The sequence below is a fragment of the Hyla sarda genome, chromosome 6, assembly GCF_029499605.1.
Source record: "Hyla sarda isolate aHylSar1 chromosome 6, aHylSar1.hap1, whole genome shotgun sequence".
Classification (NCBI taxonomy): Eukaryota; Metazoa; Chordata; class Amphibia; order Anura; family Hylidae; genus Hyla; species Hyla sarda.
This window is the reverse complement of record NC_079194.1, coordinates 285,681,612-285,709,086: the sequence shown is the minus strand read 5'-3', so window position 1 is coordinate 285,709,086 and position 27,475 is coordinate 285,681,612. Positions and strand designations below refer to the sequence as shown.

Below are 27,475 nucleotides of genomic sequence, written 5' to 3'. Positions count from 1 at the left end.
CCCCAGCTGGCAGGGCCAACTAGAGGCTGTGAAATTACAGGATTTTTGGAAATAGGTTCCTCTGAATAAAGGCTGTGGTCCCCAAATGTTATAAACAGGTTTTATTTGCAACGCATTTCGATCCCTGTCCGGGATCGAAACGCGTTGCAAATAAAACCTGTTTATAACATTTGGGGACCAGCACCTTTATTCAGAGGAACCTATTTCCAAAAATCCTGTAACTTCCCTTCCACCGGATAGACTGACGTCACCCCGGGAAGTACCTCGTGGCAGCGGTCCGGCCGTTTCTCCAGACGCTACTGTATGTGTAGTGCCCTGAGCCCAACACCTATGGGTAAGAACTCATCTTTATCTATTTTTCGGTTACACCCGTTAAACGGTTCTCACTAGGGGCGCACCTCTTGTTGTTTTTTCTTTCGTTTATATTAACTAGAGGCTGTGAAGAAGTGGATGGTGTACAGATACCGTGATGACATTGCCAGGGCCAGTGTTCTTGCGCTGTGTAACCTACATGCGGATTGTTAGTTCGCAGAGGGTGGGCCCATTATAATATACCAGTCCTATATGTGTCATACTACGACCCCTATTGTACCATACTAGTGCTATATGTCAGTGGGAGCTGTGATCATGGATTCAGGATGCTAAGGGAGTTGTGAACTGAAAAAGTTTCGGAATCACTGGTCATGGGAAGTATAGAGATTGTGAAGTAACAATTGACAAGTCTATTGTCTTTCGCTTGCCTTTGACCCCCAAAGTCTCAGACCAACGGAATAAGAAAATTAAGCAAGTTAAGGAGCAGATGGAACAGTTATTACCCATGAAGCCAGTATATAACTGCTGGGTGGTCCCTCCATGATGTATAGTCCAGGTGATTAATCCTCCCCCACGACATAACCCTAACAGATAGGCCCTACCCTTTTCACAGCTCCAGATCCCCCCTCTTCTTGAAGGCACTATTCAACACATCTGAGGAGTCTTCCATCTTTCCAATATAAATTCAATAAATCCCAACCTACACAGGGTCATGAAAGCCTCCGAAAATAATTTCATTTAATAATTTGATGAATTGTCCTCCCACAAAAAGTCCCTTTTCTTCCCAAAAAAACAAACATCCCTTTTGAAGCGTTGACGTTGATAAATGGCCGTCATTATGATACACTTAGGATGTGTGACTTAAGAAGACCTGCGGACTAACGGGCCAGGCTAAATAAAATCACCGTGTTTGTTTCCCTTGGGTTACTGGATGAATGGCCGTCCACCGCTCTATTCTAGTCTTCTCTCTTTTTCAGCTCCTTGAAGGTTTATTTGTTGATCTTCTATAGAGATGCATCAATAATGTATAACTAATACACAGGTTTATTGGACATGATAGCAAGAGCCCCACTAGACACACATTTGCCATGGAGCCCCTACTTTCCAGAAGAACACAGCATCCTGGACCACCTAAAACGTTCATCCGGTAGTGTCAGTGCAAGTTGTTATGTTGGTAGATTATGGACCAAATTTACTACTGCATTTGGGTCTTTTACTTTTGAGGCCTACAGGATACATTGCAGATGACATTCTGCTATATGGCACCATGTGTCCACTGTGTTCTTGTTATGTCAGGCACTATACAACCCAATGAGGTAAATGAGCTTTGTGTAATGCCTCATTTGCCCTGTAGTGGCACTGCAGGGAAATTGAATACATGATACTAAGTTTCCCTACAGATGACTACAGGGAATGCCAATGAGAAGACTCATTTTTAATGAGTTTATCATCATGGGACCTTCTAACCAAGTAGGTATTGTTAAAAGTGGAGACACCAGACTATCTGCCCATACTAGGTGTGGGCTTTGTTCATATCACTGATATCTCAATCTAAGGTGATCTATCACCGTTGGTGTCTGGAGTGCAGTGGAATCATGCGTTCCGTTTTTCCTTCTTCTTCTCCAATGATGGAGCCAATGAACGTCCCGGAAAAATGCTTCCGAAACTTTCAGCATTGCTTACCTGTCTGCCCTAGCTTTAAAAACCAAGGATCCATTTGTTTTGGGGGGGGGGGGGGGGGGGTCAACTCTTATGTCAGATAATCACTATGCTTCCTGGTTGTGCAGTACTACAATTCCCAGAATGCATTATTCACCTCAGCCCTCCCACAGCACTTCTAAGAATTCCCAGATTCGAGCTGCTGCAGAACATGGCAAAACACAGAACCGTCTGCGGCACCTGCTTTATTCATTACCTGTCTGCTTCTCTGCCTGTGGCATTTGTCTGCGAATATAAATATATGGTGATGTAGCTCTAGGGGCTGGTCAGTGGTGATTAAATCTCTCACGGGGTGGACCTAGAGCTAAGAGGCAAGATCCACACGGCAAGCCACACGTCCTGAGACAGCAGATAGTGACTTGTCATCTCAGGAGAGAGGGAGGAGCAAAGAGATGCTGAAACAACACCACACTGACAATGAGAGGACTACACAACTTCCTGTAGGTGTAAATCATGCAAAAAACATGCTAAAGCATGTCCAATTAGTGATAACCCTATATTAGTAAGCTATGTATCTTGGAGTGACAGTTTTACTTAAATATTATTTTTTGATGCTGGAAAAGATGGACAGGAGTTTTTAACAACAACAAAAAACTTTAATTAGAGAGCTCACCAACAGCAAGCATATATTTTGAAAATGGCGAGAACTCGCTTCAGAACTTTTCATTTTATACACTGATCAAACTTCATTAACCCAATAGCTGCTTCCCAATAGGAAATCCTCCCCATCCCTGACATCTGTCTCTACACGTAGGTGTCGATCATCAATAGGACAAATACCTGATCTAGGACGTACTTAGGAATGTTTTGAGTAACACTTCTCCATGTAAGTGAGGTGGAACGTCACATGCTCTATTACTATGCAAATATTTCTTACCAGCCCATTGATATTGCTTATATTATATATGCAAATTCTCATTAGGCTGAGCAGCTGGACTCCAGGTTAGAATGGGCTCAATGCAGCAATTGTGGGTTCCTATAGATGGTTTTCTATGAACTATTCTTACTATAATCCTCCGTCCTGGCGGGAGGGGGGGGGGGGGGGGGAATGGCTTGCATTCCTACATAGGGGAGGGGGGCAATAATTAACAAGTGCCTTTCCCCTCTTTCATCTTGCATCTAATAGAGACGGAGATTAGAAGGAGAAAGAGAAGAAGGACAAAGGTGTTTTTGTGAATGGGAAGCAAGGAACCAATGGAAGGCATCTCTGCAGGGCCGCTATTGGCCGCACACCGCTATTCATCTCCGTTGTGAGGGACTCGTCCTGGTGAATGGCTGCCGCCAAGCTGCAACTGCAGCTGCTGCAGAACTATAACTCCCAGCACTATGAATACAGCTGTTCCAAAATTACAGATCACAGCACTATGAAAACAGCTGTTGAAGAACTACAACTCCCAGCACTATGAAAACAGCTGTTCCAAAATTACAGATCCCAGCACTACGAACACAGCTGTTACACAACTACAACTCTCAGCACTACGAACACAGCTGTTACATAACTACAACTCCCAGCACTATGAAAACAGCTGTTGAAGAACTACAACTCTCAGCACTATGAATACAGTTGTTGCAGAACTACTACTCCCAGCACTATGAATACAGCTGTTGTAGAACTATAACTCCCAGCACTATGAATACAGCTGTTGCAGAACTACTACTCCCAGCACTATGAAAACAACTGTTGCAGAACTACAACTCCCAGCACTATGAATACAGCTGTTGCAGAACTACTACTCCCAGCACTATAAATACAGCTGTTGCAGAACTACAACTCTCAGCACCACAAATACAGCTGTTGCAGAACTACTACTCCCAGCACTATAAATACAGCTGTTGCAGAACTACAACTCCCAGCGCACTATGAATACAGCTGTTGCAGAACTACAACTCCCAGCACTATGAATACAGCTGTTGCAGAACTACAACTCCCAGCACTATGAATACAGCTATTACAAAAATACAACTCCCAGCACTACAAATACAACTGTTGCAGAACTACAACTCCCAGCAGTACGAATACAGCTGTTGCAAAACTACAACTCCCAGCACTACGAATAATGCTGTTACAGAACTACAACTCCCAGCACTACGAATAATGCTGTTACAGAACTACAACTCCCAGCACTACGAATAATGCTGTTACAGAACTACAACTCCCAGCACTACAAATACAGCTGTTGCAAAACTACAACTCCCTCATGCTGGGAGTTGTGGTTTTGCAATAGCTTGTGAGTCCCAGGTTAAGGAACACTGGCTTACACGATTGATGAAAATTAAAACAAGTATAAGCCTTTGACCTGTCCTCGCACAGAGGTTTTCATCCAGCTTTCCTGTGTTCCTGAATGGTAAAGCAACCTAAGATTTATGACTTTTTCATATATGAGCATCCTATCAGAAGCACAGGAAAGCTTCTGTGCTGAAATTCTAAGCGCATTGGTTGTCACCCAGCTTTCCCAGTAGAGATATGACTATAAAACACCTTGTTATCAATATGACTAAAAGGGACAATAGAAAACCATCGGCTGTCAACTATCCCACATGATTGCTTCATACACATGCACACTCGTCTTGGCTGAGCATGCAGTGTTTTTAATGGAGAGAGGGAAGAAAACCAACAGAAAACTGTCTAATCTGATTGCTCCTTACAGATGCACACTCGTCTTGGCCGAGCGTGCATGAGGAGAGGGAGAAAAACTAAACAAAAGAAAACAATATAAAAATGTGAAGCTCAAAAATGTTTTTATTTTTTATTTTATTTTTTTGTGTTAGAATTGAAGCTTTTTTAAAAGGGATAGGTCCTGTAACCAGTTGACCTACTGGAAAGCAACCTGAAGGTCAACCAACTAGCATCATTTTATAAAAGACCAGGTTATAAAATTAAACATACAATAAAAGTTAAAGAGTAGCTCCCACCATCCTATTTTTATTTTTTCTGTCCCTGCCTCTATTGCCAATCTATCCCTAACCCCCTCCCTGCTTTTAATTTTTATTTTTACTATATTAAAAATAACTTTTTTTCTGTCTGGTAGTGTGCTCACTACCAGGCAGACTTCCCCAGCAGGCCCCACGTCACTGATGCCTGCTGGGGCCGACACTTCCGCCCTTAGTTCATCTACACAGGGTGCCTCCAGCTGTTTCACCACTACAACTCCCAGCTTGCCCTGACATCTACTGGCTGTCAGGGCATGCTGGGAGTTGTAGTATTGAAACAGCTGGAGGCACCCTGTGTAGATAAACTATTGGTTAGTTACATGCGGCGCTAGCCCGTTCCCTCCGTTAACCCCCGCGCCATGCCCCGTTCCCTCCATCACAACCCCCCCCGCATACCCCGTTCTCTCCATCACAAACCCCCCTCCGCATACCCCGTTCCCTCATTACACTTACTGAAGAGTCCGGCAGCGGGCGTGCAGGGACAGCGGCGGCGACGAGGCGGCGGCGATGTGCGGGAGGAGTGGCCTCCCAGCCAGTGGCCGGGGAGTTAATGCGCTCGCTCCCTGCCTGTCTGATTGACAGGCAGGGAGCAAGTGCAGCCTAACTGAAAAAGGACTGATTGCCAAGCCAAAATCAGTCCTTTTTCAGGCGTGACGTCACGCCAGGCTGCAGCCGGCCGCTAGGAGGGAGACCCCTAGTGGCCGGTTTTCAAAGGTAAATTAAACCATTTTAATAAAAAAAATAATAATAAAAGTATACTAGAGATATGTTGTAGTACATAAGTAGTACAACATATCAAAAAATAGAGTTGGTGACAGTGCCCATTTAAAGGGGATGTGTCCTCAGAAAATGACAAATTGTTTAAATTAAGTTTTTATGTTAAACATATATATATATATATATATATCTTTTTTTTACAAAATTTTTATTAAGACAAAAGATATGTTGCATTAAAAATCAATAAATATGTAAATAAATAACTTCATAAATAAATACAAAGAAACAGCTGACAATTAAATACCATTTCCATAGAATTCTGAACAAATGCGAGTACATCTCTATTGAGACCCAAACTAGATAGAAAAGTCAACGAAACCCAAACTAACCCATCCCTCCTTCCCTTAAAGGGGTACTCCGCCATGACGTCACAACCCCCGCCGCCTGCACCCAGCGTTCGGAACAAAATGTTCCGATAGCTGGGGCAACGGAGTACCCCCTTTAAACCTATTTTTAAAGAATTTATGGTGATGTTTTTCCTAATTTTCCATTTTACTATCTATAGTTTAAAATAATCTTGCAGTTTCCCTTATGCCCACTAGGCATAAAACTAAGGAAGTCCCGATGTCGATACCAGTATCGGGGCTGATGCCAGACCTTTGAGCGGTATCGGGGGCTTGTGAAAATGTCCCCAATGCCAAGTTGGATACCTGCTGCCTGGGAGTACTACGCAGTGACTGAAGTATGGCCCGTTCTGCTTTTGTCTGCAAACATGGTGGCCTATGGAAGAGCATGTGACATACACAACACCCCTCCTTCACCACTGCGCCTGCGCTGCTTCGATCGCAGTGTAACGCTATTGAGGAAGCAGAGTGACGTGAATGTGACTTGCCTCTCCATAGGATGTCACTGAGGGTGGGGTGGTGCGGACTGTCTACAGGGGGGCTGATATTATCTACAGGGGGCTGCTACTATCTACAGTACCTTGTTCTTCCTTATTCTGCGCAATAGAGAAGGCTGATGCTGTATGAGCAACCCCTGCCCACTCCAGCTGATATCACTGTTCTCGCCATGCATACTCATCCCTGCTTCAATTTCACTGGCTGATGGAAGGGGTGACATCTGCCGGAGCGGGCAGGAGAATTTTAGCACGGTACGCAACGTTAGAAACAGGGTTACCCTAGTGTCAGATTGCCTATAAATAAAAAATTGTGATTCGTATCGGTGAGTACTAGAATAAAAGTATTGGTACTCAAACTCAGAAATGGCATTGGGACAGCCCTATCTAAAACTAACCAGAGACTTCCTGTTCATTTCCCTGCAGTGTCCTCCTTACCATCACAGACGGGATTACAGTAAGAGGTGACACCAGTACGTAGATAACAGAGGTAAACACAATAGCTGATACTCACAGATCAGCCTCCCCTCCCTGTGGATTTACCTCAGCCGAGGTCACAGAGCACACCCAGACATCTTTTCCATTCATATCGATTAGACAGCTCGTGTTTATTGTTGTCTATGTCCATGGGCTCTAAATGCTCAGGCTAGATGACTACCACCCGTAATAATGTGCATTACACTTAGAAAATAGAAACAGATTATAAAAAATATCTAGGTGACACATTCCCTTTAAATCCCAGGAACAAAAGAGTAAATAGAATCATATCATTCTCACCAGGACCTTTTGTCCTTATTAAGTAGAAATAATTTATAATTCTGTATGGTGCTATTATTTGACCCATGTGGCACTTTTTTCTTGGCACTATATGTTTTATTCTATTACAGTAAAATAAGTGTTGCCCACTAGTGCAGCCTGTTCAGCTAAAAATGGGCCCAGATGGGGCAGGGGACCTATAAGTCCTAGAAGTTGTGTGGTCTCCATGGATCGGACTTAATTTTTCAGCATATCCCACTTCAACGCAGACGCAAACAAAGCCTTTATGGCAAAGGAAATAGAACATGTAGCTTGTGGTGTTAAACATTTACACGACTCCTATTAAAGTCAATAAAAGCTCACTCAACTGTGTTTGGCTTTTGCCCAGGGGACCCCTATTCTGAAGAGTTAGGACGTCTATTGAACGATTATGGTATGTCCTGTGGGCGGCCATACATGTCCACATAGGAATACCCCTTACATTTTTTATCTAGGATTTGACTACATCAAATGTGAATAATCTACTTCAGGGACACTTCTGAGGAAGTATCCTCCCCCGTCCATGTTACCAATCATCACATGAGAAAAGTTCACAGAAATTCAACCAAATTCTATCTTTTTTTTTTTTTTTTTTTTTTGTAAAGACATTCACACAGGGCGTTATTTTGTTTTCTTGACAAATGTAGCTTTAACTGGGGTCACACTTTCTCTTCTCACATAGACTACCCCATGTCCCCCTGTGTCCCACGTAGACTGCCCCATGCCCCTCTTTCTCACATAGACTGCCCCATGCCCCTCTTTCTCACATAGACTGTCCCATGCCCCTCTTTCTCACAGACTGCCCCATACCCCCTCTTTTTCACATAGACTCCTCCACCCCCCCCATCTTTCCTACATAGACTAGCCCGTATGTCCCACATAGACTGCCCTATGCTCTTTCTTTCTCACACAGACTGCCCCATGCCCCCTCTTTCTCACATAGACTGCCTCGTGCCCCCTCTTTCTCACACAGACTGCCCATGCCCCCTTTTTCTCACATAGACTGCCCCATGCCACCTCTTTCTCACATAGACTGTCCAATGCCCCCTCTTTCTCACAGACTGCCCCATGCCCCCTCTTTTTCACATAGAATCCTCCACCCCCCCATCTTTCTTACATAGACTACCCCCTGTGTCCCACATAGACTGTCCCATGCCCCTCTTTCTGACATAGACTGTCCCATGCCCCTCTTTCTCACACAGACTGCCCTATGCTCTTTCTTTCTCAAACAGACTGCCTCATGTCCCCTCTTTCTCACACAGAGCGCCCCATCCCCCCTCTTGCTCACATAGCCTGTCCCATGCCCCTCTTTCTCACATAGACTGCCCCATGCTCTTTCTCACACAGACTGCCCAATATTCCCTCTTTTTTCATATAGACTGTCCCATGCCCCCTCTTTCTAACATAGACTGCCCCATGCCCCTCTTTCTCACATACATTAGACTGCCCCATGCTTTTTATTTCTCACATAGACTGCCCCATATCCCCTCTTTGTTACATAGACTGCCCCATGCCCCCTTTTTCTCACATAGGCTGCGCCATACCCCCTATTTCTCACATAGACTGCCCCATGCCACCTCTTTCTCACATAGACTGTCCAATGCCCCCTCTTTCTCACAGACTGCCCCATGCCCCCTCTTTTTCACATAGAATCCTCCACCCCCCCATCTTTCTTACATAGACTACCCCCTGTGTCCCACATAGACTGTCCCATGCCCCTCTTTCTGACATAGACTGTCCCATGCCCCTCTTTCTCACACAGACTGCCCTATGCTCTTTCTTTCTCAAACAGACTGCCTCATGTCCCCTCTTTCTCACACAGAGCGCCCCATCCCCCCTCTTGCTCACATAGCCTGTCCCATGCCCCTCTTTCTCACATAGACTGCCCCATGCTCTTTCTCACACAGACTGCCCAATATTCCCTCTTTTTTCATATAGACTGTCCCATGCCCCCTCTTTCTAACATAGACTGCCCCATGCCCCTCTTTCTCACATACATTAGACTGCCCCATGCTTTTTATTTCTCACATAGACTGCCCCATATCCCCTCTTTGTTACATAGACTGCCCCATGCCCCCTTTTTCTCACATAGGCTGCGCCATACCCCCTATTTCTCACATAGACTGTCCCATGCCCCTCTTTCTCACATAGACTGTCCCATGACCCTCTTTCTCACATAGACTGCCTCATGCCCCCTCTTTCTCACACAGACTGCCTCATGCCCCCTCTTTCTTGCATAGACTGTCCAATGCCCCTTCTTTCTCACACAGACTGCCTCATGCCCCCTCTTTCTTGCATAGACTGTCCAATGCCCCTTCTTTCTCACAGACTGCCCCATGCCCCTTCTTTTTCGCATAGAATCCTCCAATCCCCCATCTTTCTTACATAGACTACCCCCTGTGTCCCACATAGCCTGTCCCATGCCCCTCTTTCTGACATAGACTGCCCCATGCCCCTCTTTCTCACACAGACTGCCCTATGCTCTTTTTTTCTCACACAGACTGCCCTATGCCCCCTCTTTCTCACACAGACTGCCCCATGCCCCCTCTTTTATACATAGACTCCTTCCCCCCCCTCTTTCTTACATAGACCACCCCATGTCCCCCTGTGTCCCACATAGACTGCCACATGCCCCCTCTTTCTCACACAGACTGCCCCATGCCCCCTCTTTTATACATAGACTCCTTCACCCCCTCTTTCTTACATAGACCACCCCATGTCCCCCTGTGTCCCACATAGACTGTCCCATGCCCCCTCTTTCTCACATAGACTGCCCCATGCCCCCTCTTTTGTACATAGACTCCTTCACCCCTCTGTTTCTTACATAGGCCACCCCATGTCCCCCAGTGTCCCACATAGTCTGTCTCATGTGCCCTTTTTCTCACATAGGCTGCCTATGTCACCCTCTCTTTCAGAGACTGCCCCGTGTCCCCTCTGTCTCACATAGGCTGCCCCATCCCCTTCTTTTTCACATAGACTACCCCTTCTTACCTTTATTATCCCACGAGTAGTCTCTTCATGTATTTTCTTTTGGTTGCTCCTCCCACACAGGTGTGTGGTCACATGATCATGATGTCATTAAAGCTCTTTTACCTAATTGAAAAATAGCATTTTCAGGGGCTACACTACAGAATATGATGGAGCAGATAAGATCAAGGTAAAGGTAAAAAGGTGGTAGTGGTTTCCAAATGTGAGCCTGAGGCTTCAACATCATCCTCAGTTTCCAAACTCTTCTCACAATAGTCACTTTCCATAAAAAAAATAAAAAATTCCATGAAAAAAAAAAAAAAAGAACTCCCCAATTTGGCTCACTTTTGACCCATAGCTCTTTCCTTGGAAAGTGTAGCATGCAGCCAGGTGCACAGTTTTGTGCGCCAAACTGCATTGTAATGTCGCACTTTAGAACTAGCTGGATCACTCTGTCTGGCCAGACACTGAAAATTGTCCACAACATGTGTGCCATGTCACACCAAAACACAACAGATAATTAATGTCCTCCAATTACTTTGAAGTCACTTGGGAAAATTCAGAAAAAAATCAGCTAAATTTGTTTTTATAAATCTCTTCCACCTTGCAGCTACTGCACATGTGCGTTTTCTCTACACAGCATTTCCAGTAGAGGTGACCCTACCTTAAGGCTCTCTCCAGAAACAAATTCTACAAAATAGTCATTTGGACAAATGTTTCCAGTCACTGGCAGCAAGCAGAGATGGTAAATGAGTAAAACAAAGAACCTAAGAAAACTATACAACTTTTGTTTAGATACCACTAGACAACCCTTATAAAGTGGCCTATATACAGTGAGGATCAAAAGTGTGGGCACCCCAGGTAAAAATTTGCATTAATGTGCATAAAGAAGCCAAGGAAAGATGGAAAAATCTGCAAAAGGCATCAAATTACAGATTAGACATTCTTATAATATGTCAACAAAAGTTAGATTTTATTTCCATCATTTACACTTTCAAAATAACAGAAAAAAAATGGCGTCTGCAAAAGTTTGGGCACCCTGCAGAATTTATTGCATGCACTGCCCCCTTTGCAAAGCTGACACCTGCCAGTGTCATGGATTGTTCTCAATCATCATCTGGGAAGACCAGGTGATGTCAATCTCAAAGATTTTAAATGCCCACACTCATCTGACCTTGCCCCAACAATCAGCACCATGGGTTCTTCTAAGCAGTTGTCTAGAAATCTGAAACTGAAAATAGTTGACGCTCACAAAGCTGGAGAAGGCTATGGGAAGATAGCAAAATGTTTTCAGATGTCAATATCCTCTGTTCGGAATGTAATTAAGAAATGGCAGTCATCAGAAACAGTGGAAGTTAAAGCAAGATCTGGAAGACCAAGAAAAATATCAGACAGAACAGCTTGCAGGATTGTGAGAAAAACTATTCAAAACCCACGTTTGATTGCACAATCCCTCCAGAAAGATCTGGCAGACACTGGAGTTGTGGTACACTATTCCACTATAAACAGATACTTGTACAAATATGGTCTACATGGAAGAGTCATCAGAAGAAAACTTCTTCTACGTCCTCACCACAAAAATCAGTGTTTGAACTTTGCAAATGAACATATAGACAAGCCTGATGCATTTTGGAAACAAATTCTGTGGACAGATGAGGTTAATATTTAACTTTTTGGCCGGAATGAGCAAAGGCACGTTTGGAGAAGAAGGGGAACAGAATTTAATGAAAAGAACCTCTGTCCAACTGTTAAGCATGGGGGTGGATCAATCATGCTTTGGGGTTGTATTGCAGCCAGTGGCACAGGCAACATCTCATGAGTAGAAGGAAAAATGGATTCAATAAAATTTCAGCAAATTTTGGATGCTAACTTGATGCCATCTGTGAAAAAGCTGAAGTTAAAAATAGGATGGCTTCTACAAATGGATAAAATCCTAAACACACCTCGAAATCCACAGGGGATTACATCAAGAGGCGTAAACTGAAGGTTTTGCCATGGCCTTCACAATCTCCTGACCTCAACATAATTGAAAATCTATGGATAGACCTTAAAAGAGCAGTGCGTCACAGACAGCCCAGAAATCTCAAAGAACTGGAAGACTTTTGTAAGGAAGAATGGGCAAAGATACCTCAAACAAGACTCTTGGCTGGCTACAAAAAGCGCTTACAAGTTGTAATACTTGCCAAAGGGGGCAGTACAAGATATTAACTCTGCAGGGTGCCCAAACCTTTGCAGATGCCACTTTCTTGTTTTCTGTTATTTTGAAAGTGTAAATGATGGAAATAAAATCTAACTTTTGTTGACATATTATTAGAATGTCTAATCTGTAATTTGATGCCTTTTGGAGATTTTTCCATCTTTTCTTGGCTTCTTTATGCACATTAATACAATTTTTTACCTGGGGTGCCCAAACTTTTGATCCCTACTGTATACAGTATATCATGCAATAGGTAGGCACAACTATATGGGGGCAGTGTGGCAGCCTACAATTACATGGGTTTAATGTGGGGGCCTACAACTATATCGGGGCAGTGTGGCAGCCTACAACTGTATGGGGGCACAGAGGGGGCCTACTACTCTATTGGGGGCAGTATGGAGGCCAACAACTATACAGGAGCACAACGGGGGTCTAACTACTACATGGGGACACAAAGCAGGCACTATTACTTTCAAGGACAATGCGCATGGGGTGTTTGTAAAGAGGTGGGCATTGTGCTAAAGAAAGTAGCCTAATATGTTTGCCTGACAGGTTCTGTGGAGACAAGTCTTTGCCAGGAGAAATCTTAATGATGGTCTAGGCCAGTTAGTGAATAAAGGAAAAGTGAATGACTCTGAACAGTGAAGTCATCACTTGTGAGTCAGGGGGCTTGGGGAGATAGGGAAAGGAGCATGGGGCCTGGGGAGATAGGGAGAGGAGCAGGGGGCCTGGGGAGATAGCGAGAGGAGCAAGGGGCCTGGGGAGATAGGGAGAAGAGCAGGGGGCCTGGGGAGATAGCGAGAGGAGCAGGGGGCCTGGGGAGATAGGGAGAAGAGCAGGGGGCCTGGGGAGATAGGGAGAAGAGCAGGGGGCCTGGGGAGATAGCGAGAGGAGCAGGGGGCCTGGGGAGATAGGGAGAAGAGCAGGGGGCCTGGGGAGATAGCGAGAGGAGCAGGGGGCCTGGGGAGATAGGGAGAAGAGCAGGGGGTTTGGGAAGATAGCTAGAGGAGCAGGGGGCCTGGGGAGATAGGGAGAGGTGCAGGGGGCCTGAGGAGATAGGGAGAGGTGCAGGGGGCCTGGGGAGATAGGTAGAGGAGCAGGGGGCCTGAGGAGATAGGGAGAGGTGCAGGGGGCCTGGGGAGATAGGTAGAGGCGCAGGGGACCTGGGGAGATAGGTAGAGGAGCAGGGGGCCTGGAAAGATAGGGAGAGGAGCAGGGGGCCTGGGGAGATAGGGAAAGGCGCAGGGGACCTGGGGAGATAGGTAGAGGAGCAGGGGGCCTGGAAAGATAGGGAGAGGAGCAGGGGGCCTGGGGAGATAGAGAGAGGAGCAGGGGGCCTGGGGAGATAGGGAGAGGAGCAGGGGACCTGGCGAGATAGGGAGAGGAGCAGGGGGGCTGGGGAGATAGGTAGAGGAGCAGGGGGCCTGGGGAGATAGGGAAAGGCGCAGGGGACCTGGGGAGATAGGTAGAGGAGCAGGGGGCCTGGAAAGATAGGGAGAGGAGCAGGGGGCCTGGGGAGATAGGTAGAGGAGCAGGGGACCTGGGGAGATAGGGAGAGGTGCAGGGGGCCTGGGGAGATAGGGAGAGGTGCAGGGGGCCTGGGGAGATAGGGAGAGGAGCAGGGGACCTGGGGAGATAGAGAGAGGAGCAGGGGGCCTGGGGAGATAGAGAGAGGAGCAGGGGCCCTGGGGAGATAGGGAGAGGAGCAGGGGGCCTGGGGAGATAGGGAGAGGCGCAGGGGACCTGGGGAGATAGGGAGAGGAGCAGGGGACCTGGGGAGATAGAGAGAGGAGCAGGGGGCCTGGGGAGATAGAGAGAGGAGCAGGGGCCCTGGGGAGATAGGGAGAGGAGCAGGGGGCCTGGGGAGATAGGGAGAGGAGCAGGGGGCCTGGGAAGATAGGTAGAGGAGCAGGGGGCCTGGGGGAGATAGGGAGAGGAGCAGGGGGCCTGGGAAGATAGGTAGAGGAGCAGGGGGCCTGGGGAGGTAGGTAGAGGAGCAGGGGGCCTGGGGAGATAGGGAGAGGAGCAGGGGGCCTGGGGAGATAGGGAGAGGAGCAGGGGGCCTGGGGGGATAGGGAGAGGTTCAGGGGGCCTGGGGAGATAGGGAGAGGAGCAGGGGGGCTGGAAAGATAGGGAGAGGAGCAGGGGGGCTGGGAGATAGGGAGAGGAGCAGGGGGCCTGGGGAGATAGGGAGAAGAGCAGGGGGCCTGGGAAGATAGGTAGAGGAGCAGGGGGCCTGGGGAGATAGGTAGAGGAGCAGGGGGCCTGGGGAGATAGGGAGAGGAGCAGGGGGCCTGGGGAGATAGGGAGAGGAGCAGGGGGCCTGGGGAGATAGGGAGAGGTGCAGGGGGCCTGGGGAGATAGGGAGAGGAGCAGGGGGGCTGGGAGATAGGGAGAGGAGCAGGGGGGCTGGGGAGATAGGGAGAGGAGCAGGGGGCCTGAGGAGATAGGGAGAGGTTCAGGGGGCCTGGGGAGATAGGGAGAGGAGCAGGGGGGCTGGGAGATAGGGAGAAGAGCAGGGGGCCTGGGGAGATAGAGAGAGGTTCAGGGGGCCTGGAAAGATATGGAGAGGTTCAGGGGGCCTGGGGAGATAGGGAGAGGTTCAGGGGGCCTGGGGAGATAGGGAGAGGAGCAGGGGGGCTGGAAAGATAGGGAGAGGAGCAGGGGGGCTGGGAGATAGGGAGAGGAGCAGGGGGCCTGGGGAGATAGGGAGAAGAGCAGGGGGCCTGGGAAGATAGAGAGAGGTTCAGGGGGCCTGGAAAGATATGGAGAGGTTCAGGGGGGCTGGGGAGATATGGAGAGGTTCAGGGGGCCTGGGGAGATAGGGAGAGGTTCAGGGGGGCTGGGGAGATAGGGAGAGGTTCAGGGGGGCTGGGGAGATAGGGAGAGGTTCAGGGGGGCTGGGGAGATAGGGAGAGGACCAGGGGGCCTGGGGAAAGGAGTAAAAAAAATTGCTGCTAATATGGGGGTGGGTTACAATATTTGAAAATGGACTACCAAGGGGTACCAAAACAAAAAGGTTGAGAACCACTGCTCTAAGGCACAGACATAACTAATGAAATTCAGAAGGCCTGCAATCACCTCTAGTGGGAGTTTTAGAGCTCCCTGCATACTGCTTGTGCACTGAACTTAAAAAAGTAATACAGTATGCAGGAAGCTTCTAAGGTCCCCCTAGTGGTGACTGCAGGCTGCCTGAATTTCATTAGTTATCATTGTGTCTTGGAGATGGATGGTTACACGTATATGCTGCGGATTGTGCTATGAGCAAACACCCAGGAATACCCTGCCGCAGCTCTGTGTGTGCAGTAAACCTTACTGCACACACAGGGCTGCTGCCGGGTAGCTCTGTGTGTCTGCTCGTAGCAAAATCTAAGGTGGATTTCCTGCAACTGCAGATGCGTTATATGTGACCCTACCCTAACGCAGTATGCAGGAAGCTTCTTAGCTCCCTCTAGTGACAGGTGCAGGGAGTCTGAATTTTTGCTTTGAATTCTAAGGCAGGGGTTTCGGAGCAATGTATCATCAATTTGAAGCACTAGCTGATATAAAGAGATACTAAGAATTTAGCGCAAAATTTTGGACATTAGGGTGGACATTCCCTTTATCAGTGAGATTGGGATTCGTATGCATTTGACTGTAGCGAGCTCTACAACTATCATAGTGGGGCTGCAGGCGAGGCCGTTGTCATGTGGACAGAGCAGAAGCGGCATATTATAATAATTGAACAAAATTATAGTACATGTCAGATGAGGAGACCGGCTATTTGCTAGGCCTGTCACATCAAAGGTGATACAAACTTGTACAACCCATAGCAGGAATATATGGGTAGTAGCATATAAAGCTATACGGTACACACAGCAGCTGTATACAATGTCTTTCTCCATAGCATGCTATGAAAGGCACAATGCTGCCACCTACAGGAAGAAGCAGGATAGAAACTCACTACTTCAGCTGTTGAAAGGACTTTCTGAGAGTCTAGATCAGTGTCTTCTAACCAGTGTGCCTCCAGCTGTTGCAAAACTACTACTTCCAGCATGCACGGACAGCCTTTGGCTGTCCGTGCATGCCGGAAGTTGTAGTTTTGCAGCAGCTGGAGGCACGCTGCTTGAAAAACGACAGGTCTAATTATACTGTACTTCTTGACAAGTGTTACTCAACCAGGGTGCCTCCAGCTGTTGCAAATCTACAACTCCCAGAATGCCCGGACATCCTTCGACTGTTCAGACATGCTGGGAGTTGCAGTTTTTGCAACAGCTGGAGGCACACTGGTTGGGAAACACTGTACTATACAAATAGAATGTTGTATAAAGAAAATGCATTCACTCACATGAGTCTGCCAAAGGCTGTCTGGGCATGCTGGGAGTTGTAGTTTTGCAACAACTGAAGGCACGCTGGTTGGGAAATACTGAGTCTAGTCATGTTGCACTTTTCTACCAGTGTTTCCAAACCAGTGTGCCTCCAGCTGTTGCAAAACTACAACCCCCAGCATGTCCAGACAGTCTTTGGCAGACCCACGTGTGTGAATGCATTCTCTCTATACAACATTATATTTGCATAGTACATTGTTTCCCAACCAGGGTGCCTCCAGCTGTTGCAAAACTACAACCCCCAGCATGTCCAGACAGTCTTTGGCAGACCCACGTGAGTGAATGCATTCTCTCTATACAACATTATATTTGCATAGTACGTTGTTTCCCAACCAGGGTGCCTCCAGCTGTTGCAAAACTAGAACTCCCAGCATGCCAGGCAGCCTTTGACTGTCCGGACCTGCTGGGAGTTATAGTTTTACAACAGCTGGAGGCACCCTGTTTGGGAGACACTGTACCATACCAATATAGTGTTGTATATCTCTGAATCCCAAACCAAGCAGAGCCTCCATGATGATGTGTCTTCAATCCGTTTTTCTAAAGAAAACCGTATGGCAAAAAAACGGATAGAACATTATGGAAATGTATGGGAAAAAGAAAACCGTATGCGTTTTTAAAACTGTATACTGTTTTAAAAAGTGCATACGGTTCCGTCCGTTTTTAATAAAAAAAAAAACATACGTTTTTTAAAATTTTATTTAAAATTAAAAAAAAATTGAAAATTTTAACTTTAGGATGCAAATGTGCATGTGCAAAGTAAAATCCGTGTACGGTTTCCCGTATGCATTTCCCATTGACGTCCATGTTAAAAAAAACGTATGCGGTTGCAATACGGTTTTTAACCCGGAGACAAAACCATGGTCAACTAGTTGGGAAAAAAAACGGATTGCAAGCAAATCGTACGCAACCGGGTGCAGGGTTTTCAATTGTTTGTCTATGTATACGGTTTTCAATACGGTTCCATACGTTTTCTATAATGAAAATGTATACAGGAACCGTACTTGAAAAACTTTGGTGTGAACCCACCCTTAAATAGGTTTTTCCTTGATTTAACTTACTATCCTGAAATACTCTGTGCTGCGGCGTGACCCTGCCTTATTCCCCTCCTCATTTCATGATACTGCCCCTGGTCACGTACCTCTCTGAGGTATCTGCTTGAGTGCATCCCCAAGACAAGTAAAATATTTCCTGTAATACTCTGCGCTGCTGGGGATCTCTGCTCTTCTCCGCACACCATTACACTAAATGGGAGAGATTTATCAAAACCTGCGCAGAGGAAGAGCGGTGCAGTTGCCCATAGCAACCAATCAGATTGCTTCTTTCATTTGTAAAGAGGCCTGTGAAAAATGAAAGAAGTGATCTGATAGGTTGCTATGGGCAACTGGACAACTTTTCCTCTGCACAGGTTTTGATAAATCTCCCTTATATTGATGACATTCAGCTCTTTCCTCACCAGTATGTGTAATGACAATGTTTTTTTGCTCTAGATCAGGGTGTGGTTTCCCGGTACAGGACATGGTCCTGTTCCTGCCTTAAGTCCCCTCAGGAAGAGTCCCTGCCGTCCATAGGGCTCTCCTGCAGGGCTTCCCCCCTTACTCATCAGTTACTGCTTCATAATAAATATGCCCATAATATATATGTATATTGTTCAGTTGTACAAATGTATAAAATGTTTAGGACCTTCCTGGGTCATGTGATACTGTCATGTGATGTACCTAGAGTTCCCTGGGTACAGGACCTTCAGGCTTTGCACCAATGGGCTTTAGTCCAGCCCCCCTAGTATATAAGGGGCTGTAGTCTCTAAATTCACTCTCTTGGTTCCTGCTCTTCATCTTGTACACTACAGCAATACCAATTTCTGCACAATTGCCACTAGGCCAAAGCCTAAGGAACCTGCAGCCACTTCAAAACTAGTGTTAAGCGGCATAGGCCATATTCGAATTTGCAATATTTCGCGAATATATGGACGAATATTCGTCGTATATTCGCTAAATTCTCATATTCGTTATATTCGCGTGTTTATTTTCGCATATGCGAAAATTTGCACATACGAAAATTTGCATATGTGAAAATTTATAAACTTTATAGCAAGTATACTAGTGTAACTGGATAGAAGCAGCAGAAGGGAGGGATCAATATTCGCATATGCGAATATTCGCCCGGCGGTCTCACACAGTAGTATTAGAGCCTTCTTTAGACCTCACAAGCTGGAAACAGGGAGGGATGATCACTGTGATGTGTACTGTGAAAAAAAAAAGCGAATATTCGTAATTTCAAATATATAGTGCTATATTCGCGAATTCGCGAATATGCGATATTCGCGAATAAAATTTGAATTGCAAGCAACACTGTTCAAAACGTGAGTTATCAAGCTCTATCTACAATTCTAGTGACTACTACTCAACTCAAGTATACAATTAGTAGCACAGTGGCCTGCATAAATCTCAATACCCAGCAAGTCCCAGCAAGCCTGTGAGGTATCCTGCATCCCGGTTGCAGGAAACTGCATAATTGTAAAGACTGTTCTATAAGAAGTTTAAGTAAAAGTTCCAGTTATTTGCACAATTCCTGCTGTGGACATTCCTTTATTGCGTGCCGTTTCTGGGTTGGTTGTCGGCAGGGCCTTAAACAGAAAACAACCACAGGCGTCACAACAAATCAGGGGTGTCACGATCACACCCTATCGGTCCAGCCAAGACGCTAGAGAGAGTGTGATGGTGCAAGGGTTAAAGCCGCCAGACCTCTGGGTATCCACTACTAGTCCCAGCAAGTCACCAAATTTACCCTTAGATAAACGTGTTTCCACCAGAGCTGCCTTCAGAAAGGTGAGCTCATATATTTAGAGATCAAAGACCAGAGCGGATGAATTAAACATTTAATCTGATAAAAGGTATCACAGTGCTATATATATATATGTTTGTTTAAAATGCAGGAAAAAATGACATACAGTTACAAAAATAAATAAAAGAGTTTTGCAAGGCAAGTTCAGAAAACAAAAGATGAAGTTCTTACAGCATGATGGTATAGCAGTTCCAAGAGAGTGAGTTTCAGCTGTTCTTAGGATGGTCTCGTCAGCTTGTTGCCCAGCATTTAACAACCAACTTTGAGTCTAGCATTGTTTTAAATAACATATCTGCTTTCTTGGGAGGGAGACTCCATTCCCCCCTCCCCTCTGGTCCCACCAGGGGGTCTTCTCTCTTCCTGGCCCCTTATCTGTTTGATTATATGATGGGACCAGAGTGCACGACTTCAAAGGAGATACCAAGACAGCCAGACCTCCAATAAAATGCAATACACAAAACACAGTCTGAATGACCCCTCACCCATGTCTTAGTTTATACACAGATATAATTTATAATGCACATATAGGATTTTAATAATCAGGCCTTGGGCCTGACAAGGGGTTAATAACACCTCACCCCACAGGGTTAATACCACCAGATCCTGCTCCACCATTGCAACACCCCAGACACCACAAGGGGTTCTCAACCAGGTGTGTACCCCTAGGGGTACGCCAAGGGTTATGCGGGGGTACGGCAATTCGTTGACAAATACCGGCCATGCATTGTGATTGGACGCCACAGTTGCTATGGCAGCCCACTATATTGAACCTCGGCCACTTTATGTGAGCTGCAGTGGCTGCCGAACCTGACATGTGACGTCCCTGGTGTTTTGCGGAGGTGCTAGCACAGTGCAGAAGGACGTCACCCATCAGTGCGGCCCTCCGACTCCTGCCAAACGGGATAGACACAAGCATGTTAAAAATGTAACACCGCAGTTTTGGAGGTTGTTTTGGTATGTATCTCATATATTGGCCCAGGGGGATTGGAGGGGGAAATAATGGCACAAGGGGTTTAAGTATCGCATTAGAAAGGTAAGCACACGCCATTATGAAATTAAGTACTATTTCCTATTTCCTTCCTTGGCTTCTAATAGCCATAACGCCTCCATTTTACCACCTACCAACCCATATGAGGGCTTGTTTTCGCGACACACATTGTGCTTTCCTAATTATGTCCCTCATATTACCACCAAATCTAAAAATTCAAAAAATCTAAAAATGTATTTCGCTATTTTGCTAATTTCGGACGCTTCAGTTCCTACGCAGAGCACTTTTAAGTAAAAATGACACCTTATCTTTATTCTGTAGGTACATATGATTACAATGATACCCAATTTATATAGGATTTATTTTCTATTACTACTTTTAAAAAAATAGAACCTTTTGTACGATAATCAGAATGGCCAAAATTGTCCTCTTCTGTCCCCTTTAACTTTTTCGTTTTTCTGTATACGGGGATGTGTGAGGGCTCTTTTTTTGCGCCGTGATCTGTAGTTTTGATGGGACTTTTAGAATGCTTTTTATAAAAATTGTTTTGAGTGTATAAAAGAACTAAAAAATCTGGACCTTGGTATTTTTTTTTTTTTTTTACGTTTACGTCATTGAGCACCGAGCAGTTTTAATAATGTTATATTTTAATAATGTTCAAGAAGAAAAATAGAAAGTCAGCACTGCCGCCTACCAAAAAGCCAGAGGTGGTGTGAACTGCAACCAAGGTCCGGTCTTCCAGATATATCCGTGTGTACATGTTGCTCAATCCCAAGAAGAATAGACAATCCAATATTTAGGAAGAAGCAAGTGGGAGGCACTCATGGATGCAACACGTAGAATTTATTCAGGTTCGGTTACAGATCCTCTGACCGAACCTGAATAAATTCTACGGGTTGCATCCACGAGTGCCTCCCACTTGCTTCTTCCTGGATGTTATATTTTAATAGTTTGGACATTTAAGTACATGGTGATAACACATATGTTTTATTTTTATTAACACTATGTTATTTGAAAAATAGGAAAAGGGGCGTGGTTCAAATTTTTGTTAAGGAAGGGGCTTATTCACATTTGCTAACAATATTTTCACACATTTCATTCACTATTATTTAGTCCCCATAAGGCACTATTACGTGTAATCTTTCTATTGCATACAGCGAACAGTGCTGTCCCATAGCACTGCACTGATCAGTGTTGTTGGTGCTCCATTAGTACAGGCTACAGAGGCTGCCTGCAGTGATTGAGTGTCGATCTGACAGGAAGGATGCCGGTAGGGACCCTCCGTCTTTCCTTTCAGCTGATAATCAGCTTCACTGAGCTACCGGCAAATGATTTTTGGCACTTTTAGATGCCTCAATTAACTCTAAAGGGTTAAGGCCAGACCTGACCCTGATCGGTGATGTCCAACATTTTCATTGGGTCTGGGCTCATGGCAGCCGGGACCAACTGTTACGCCGAGCGCTCCGGGTCCCTGCTCCTCCCCGGAGCGCTCACGGCGTCTCTCTCCTTGCAGCGCCCCGGTCAGACCCGCTGACCGGGAGCGCTGCACTGACATTGCCGGCGGGGATGCGATTCGCATAGCGGGACGCGCCCGCTCGCAAATTGCATCCCAAGTCACTTACCCGTCCCGGTCCCCGGCTGTCATGTGCTGGCGCGCGCGGCTCCGCTCTCTAGGGCGCGCGCGCGCCAGCTCTCTGAGACTTAAAGGGCCAGTGCACCAATGATTGGTGCCTGGCCCAATTAGCTTAATTAGCTTCCACCTGCTCCCTGGCTATATCTACTCACTTCCCCTGCACTCCCTGGCCGGATCTTGTTGCCTTGTGCCAGTGAAAGCGTTTAGTGTTGTCCAAGCCTGTGTTACCTGATCTCCTGCTATCCATATTGACTACGAACCTTGCCGCCTGCCCCGACCTTCTGCTACGTCTGACCTTGCCTCTGCCTAGTCCTTCTGTCCCACGCCTTCTCAGCAGTCAGCGAGGTTGAGCCGTTGCTAGTGGATACGACCTGGTTGCTACTGCCGCAGCAAGACCATCCCGCTTTGCGGCGGGCTCTGGTGAACACCAGTAGCCTCTTAGAACCGGTCCACCAGCACGGTCCACGCCAATCCCTCGCTGACACAGTGGATCCACAACCTGTAAGCCGAATCGTGACACCAACTGTCTATAAAGCAAGCTCAGTTCCTGAGCATGCTTCATAGACAGGGAGTGGGCGTAGGGCGTAAATGTACACCCTGTGTACAGGGATTTAAACATGGGAAGCATGTTATGGAACAGGAGGAACTGAGCAGATTGTTATAGAGTTTCGTAGGAAAAGTTCCAGATAACTTGTTATTTATTCATGTAAATCTCTGCTTCTTCTGGGCTGCATAGTCAAGTGGGTGGGGCTACTCCCATTCCTTTTGCTACTAGTGAGGGTATTGATATAGGGGTCATGGAAAACAAGGGAAAATAAATCGTATGCCATAATAGGAGGCCCATTACAACCTTTGCTATGGGGCCCCTTTCTTCTATGTACACCCTGGAGACAAACTGATATCTTGCGTTCCTACCAGAAACTTTCTCTTGTCTCCCCATTCAGAACACTTGCACACTCATTCGGGCTGAGTGTGCATGTGTTTGGGGGGGAAAATCAGGAGAGCATTTGGCAGACAACTGTCTAAAATGCATGGCCAACTTTACCCAGCAGAGTTGCTCATACAAATCAGCATGAAACAGGTACAGGGGTCCCGAAACACTTTAATATATGCTCGGGCGTTTCAAAGAAATCAGCTGTCGGGACCTGGGTAACTAGTCATTGGGGCGGTCCCTGAAGCTGCTCTCCGCCCCACCGGGGTGGAGAGCAGGTTCAGGGACCTCCCCAATGACTACCATTGGCTTTTAAACTAAGATATCCCTAAAACCCTCAAGCCTTAATCATAGTGATCCGGGGCCCCGCCCTCCTGCACCCGTTTCATGCTGCCCACGGCAGCATGAAACAGGTGACGGATTCCCTATAAGGCAATTCTGCCGATTCTCAAGATGTATTATTTAAAGGAGTACTCCGGTGGAAAACATTTTAAATCAACTTGTGCCAGAAAGGTAAACAGATTTGTAAATTACTTCTATTAAAAAAAAAAAATCTTTACCCTTCCAGTACTTTTTAGCAGCTGTATGCTACGGAGGAAATTCTTTTCTTATTGAATTTCTTTTTAGTCTTGTCCACAGTGCTTTCTACTGACACCTGATGCCTGTATCAGGAACTGTCCAGAGCAGGAGAAAATCCCCATTTCAAACCTATGCTGCTCCGGACAGTTCCTGACACGGAAAGAGGTGTCAGCAGAGAGCACTGTGGACAAGACAAGAAAAGAAATTCAAAAAGAAAAGAATTTCCTCTGTAGCATACAGCTGCTAAAAAGCACTGGAAGGGTAAAGATTTTTTAATAGAAGTACAGTGGTCCCTCAACATACGATGGTAATTCGTTCCAAACGAGCCATCGTTTGTCGAATCCATCGTATGTTGAGGGATCCGTGCAATGTAAAGTATAGGAAGCTGTACTCACCTGTCCCAGCCGCTCGAGATGGTGATCCCGGGCCTCCGCTGGGCTCTCCGCTGTCTTCTCCGGTCCTCTTCTGTCTTTTCCGGTCCTCTTCTGTCTTCCGCAAGGCCTTACTGGGCCTGCGTAGCGACGTCATTACGCCGCTGTGTACGCCATTCCTATTGGATGGCGTGCGCAGCAGCGTATTGACGTCATCCGTGAGGGCCGAGAAGACGCCGGAAGACCAGCGCTGGACCCGGAGGGCACCCCGGAGCATCGTGGAGGGGTAAGTAATACTTACCGCACCGCACGGGGAACATTAAGCTGCTATCCGGCAGCAGCTTAAGCATTTGGCGCTGCCGGATAGCACTTAATGCGATGGCCCCGACATAAAAAAGCATCGTATGTCGATTTCGTCATATGTCGGGGCCATCGTAGGTCGGGGGGGGTCTTACAAATCTGTTTAACTTTCTGGCATCAGTTCATTTAAAAAAAGAAAAGTTTTCCACCGGAGTGCCCCTTTAAAGCAACTTTCCAACGTTGGAGCTTCACATAATCACCTTCATTATTTGAGCTTGAGAAAATAATTTTTTATTACTTTCCCTACCGGAAAAAAAACCTTGGGGAAAATTGGCACCAATATACCAACGTACATAGCTGTAAGCATCCGTCCTTGTAATTCGCTCACTCATATGACATCTGCCGGGCACAAAGCGGGCGTGCGCCGTCGTCAGCTACACCTCTGTTTTATGGGCCCTCATTATCTTTTAGGGCTCGGGATCTAGCTGACTCGCAGTTCTCCAGTGCAAACAAATATTTGATGTCACAACAACCGTAAAAGTGGCGTTTTTTTTTTCTTCGTTTTTTCCCCCGTAACGGGACGTATTATGGCTGCATTACACCTACGCATGTATTCAGCTGAATTTTTTTTTTGTGTGTTTGCATGTGAATAGGCGGCCCTAGTGTAGCAGCTGCCATTGTTAATATTTATTTTTGCTGCTGATAAGGCGAGTTCGCTTCTTTTATAGTTCATTGCGCTGTTATTTCCGAATGTTTCCTGTCCAACCTATTAAACCGATAATCCTCACCACACACACTGGGGAGCATTGTCATGGACTTTGTATCAGGTTCAGTTGGCTATATTGCTAGAAGCCGGAGCAGAAGAATGTGGGAAACTTTTCTATGCATCTGATAATGTGACCTTTACGTTAGACTGACACTTACGGCTGATCGGGCTCGCTTAACCCTTTTGTCTCTCATATATCTCTGACATATTCTAGAGCACTGTTCACAGACTAAAATTCTTAACATCAATCCCATTTTATTATTATTAGGTCACAGTCCCGCAGCAGCCGTGGCCATTGGTCACTATTAAAGGGGTTATCCAGGAAAAAAACTTTTTTTTATATGTCAACTGGCTCCAGAAAGTTAAACAGATTTGTAAATTACTTCTATTAAAAAAATCTTAATCCTTTCTAAGGCTATGTTCACACGGCAGAATTTCCACATTGAATTCCCCATTGGAATTCTGTATGGAGATTCTTCAGTAGCAGAGTCCCATAAATTTTTTTTATCTATTTTTATCTATTTTAGCGGAAATTTAAATTCCGGTGTCCGCAGAAAGAATAAACATGTCTTTTCTTTCTGTGGATAACACACTGCATTGCCAAGCGGTCCTAGCGCTGGCATGTTTTTCCGGCACTCCGCTGTCAGGGCCATGTGAACATAGCCTAAGAGACACAGGCCAGGTGTGAACGCAGTGGCACCGCGGGGGATGAAGAAAAGGGGGGAGTGTAATGGTGGGACAGAGGGGGTGGTCAAAAGGGCTGGTGTAATAGCACACGGGAGGATCAAGAGGGAAATGGGCAATATTTGTCTGGTTTATACATTTTTGGGCCATACATTTTAGATCTCTCCTAATCCCCACATATACATAGGGGGGAGATTGATCAAAACCTGTACTGGGGAAAAAGTTGACCAGTTGCCCATAGCAACCAGATTGCTTCTTTCATTTTTCAAAAGGCCTTTTCAAAAATGAAAGAAGCGATCTGATTGGTTGCTATGGGCAACTGGTCAACTTTTCCTCTGCACAAGTTTTGATAAATCTCTCCCGTGGACCCTCAGCTTGGTCAAGCGTGCATGTATTCTGAATGGGGAGGAGGGAAGCCAATGGCAGGCAATGGCAAAGACTGATCATCCTGAGAACAGTAGCCAACAGCCCGATCCTTCTCTCCCCAAACATCTGCCACCTAGAGAGCATTGTGAGGCCTCCCTATTCATCTGGAGGTGCTGAAATCGGTGGCTTTGGCTTACTTGGTTCTCATGGGTATAACCAGCTTAAAGGGGTACTCCGCTGCTCAGCATTTGGAACACACTGTTCCGAACACTGGAGTCGGCGCCGGGAGCTCATGACGTCATAGCCCTGCCTCCTCATGACGTCACACCCCGCCCCCTCAATGCAAGTCCCATAGACTTGCATTGAGGGGGCGGGGTGTGATGTCATGAGGGGGCGGGGCTATGAGGTCACGAGCTCCCTTCGCCTGCTCCGGCGTTCGGAACAGTGTATAACAGATAGAAGTATTTCACACACGCCTACAGAGTGCATATAGGGATAGGGAAATAAATATAAATCATGCAGAGTTATGCAAGGAAATAGTTATGGGGGCCAGTGGGCATTTTTCCCCAGGTACAGTGGGCCAGTAGAGGTACCAACAAGCCTGAAGAAGAGCCTAGTTAGCACTTAAAGGGGTACTCCTGTGGAAAACTTTTTTTTTTTTTTTAAATCAACTGGTGCCAGAAAGTTAAACAGATTTGTAAATTACTTCTGTTAAAAAATCTTAATCCTTCCAGTACTTATTAGCTGCTGAATACTACAGAGGAAATTCTTTTCTTTTTTGAACACAGAGCTCTCTGCCGAATCACGAGCACAGTGCTCTCTGCTGACATCTCTGTCCATTTTTAAGATCTGTCCAGAGTAGGAGAAAATCCCCATAGACAACATGCTGCTCTGGTCAGTTCCTAAAATGGACAGAGATGTTAGTAGAGAGCACTGTGTTCCAAAAAGAAAATAATTTTCCTCTGTACTATTCAGCTTCTGGAAGGACTGGAAGGATTAAGATTTTTTTTATAGAAGTAATTTACAAATCTGTTTAAATGGGCACTGTCAGATACGAAAACTTTTGATATGTTGTAAAGCATGCAAAACCAATAGATTTTGCAATTGCTTTCA

General features: G+C 46.1%; 1 long non-coding RNA gene across 2 annotated transcripts in view; it reads left to right on the top strand.

Moving 5' to 3' along the window:
- The window catches only part of LOC130277184 (uncharacterized), a 118,508-nt gene that overhangs the window by 18,390 nt on the left and 72,643 nt on the right, over positions 1-27,475 (top strand). Inside the window, exons 3-4 of one of the 2 annotated variants that reach the window (XR_008845386.1) lie at positions 7,004-7,067; positions 10,980-11,084. The exons of the other annotated variant lie outside the window; for it this stretch is intronic. This is a non-coding gene — a long non-coding RNA (uncharacterized LOC130277184). The remainder of the gene's footprint in view (positions 1-7,003; positions 7,068-10,979; positions 11,085-27,475) is intronic. 2 annotated transcript variants of the gene reach the window in all.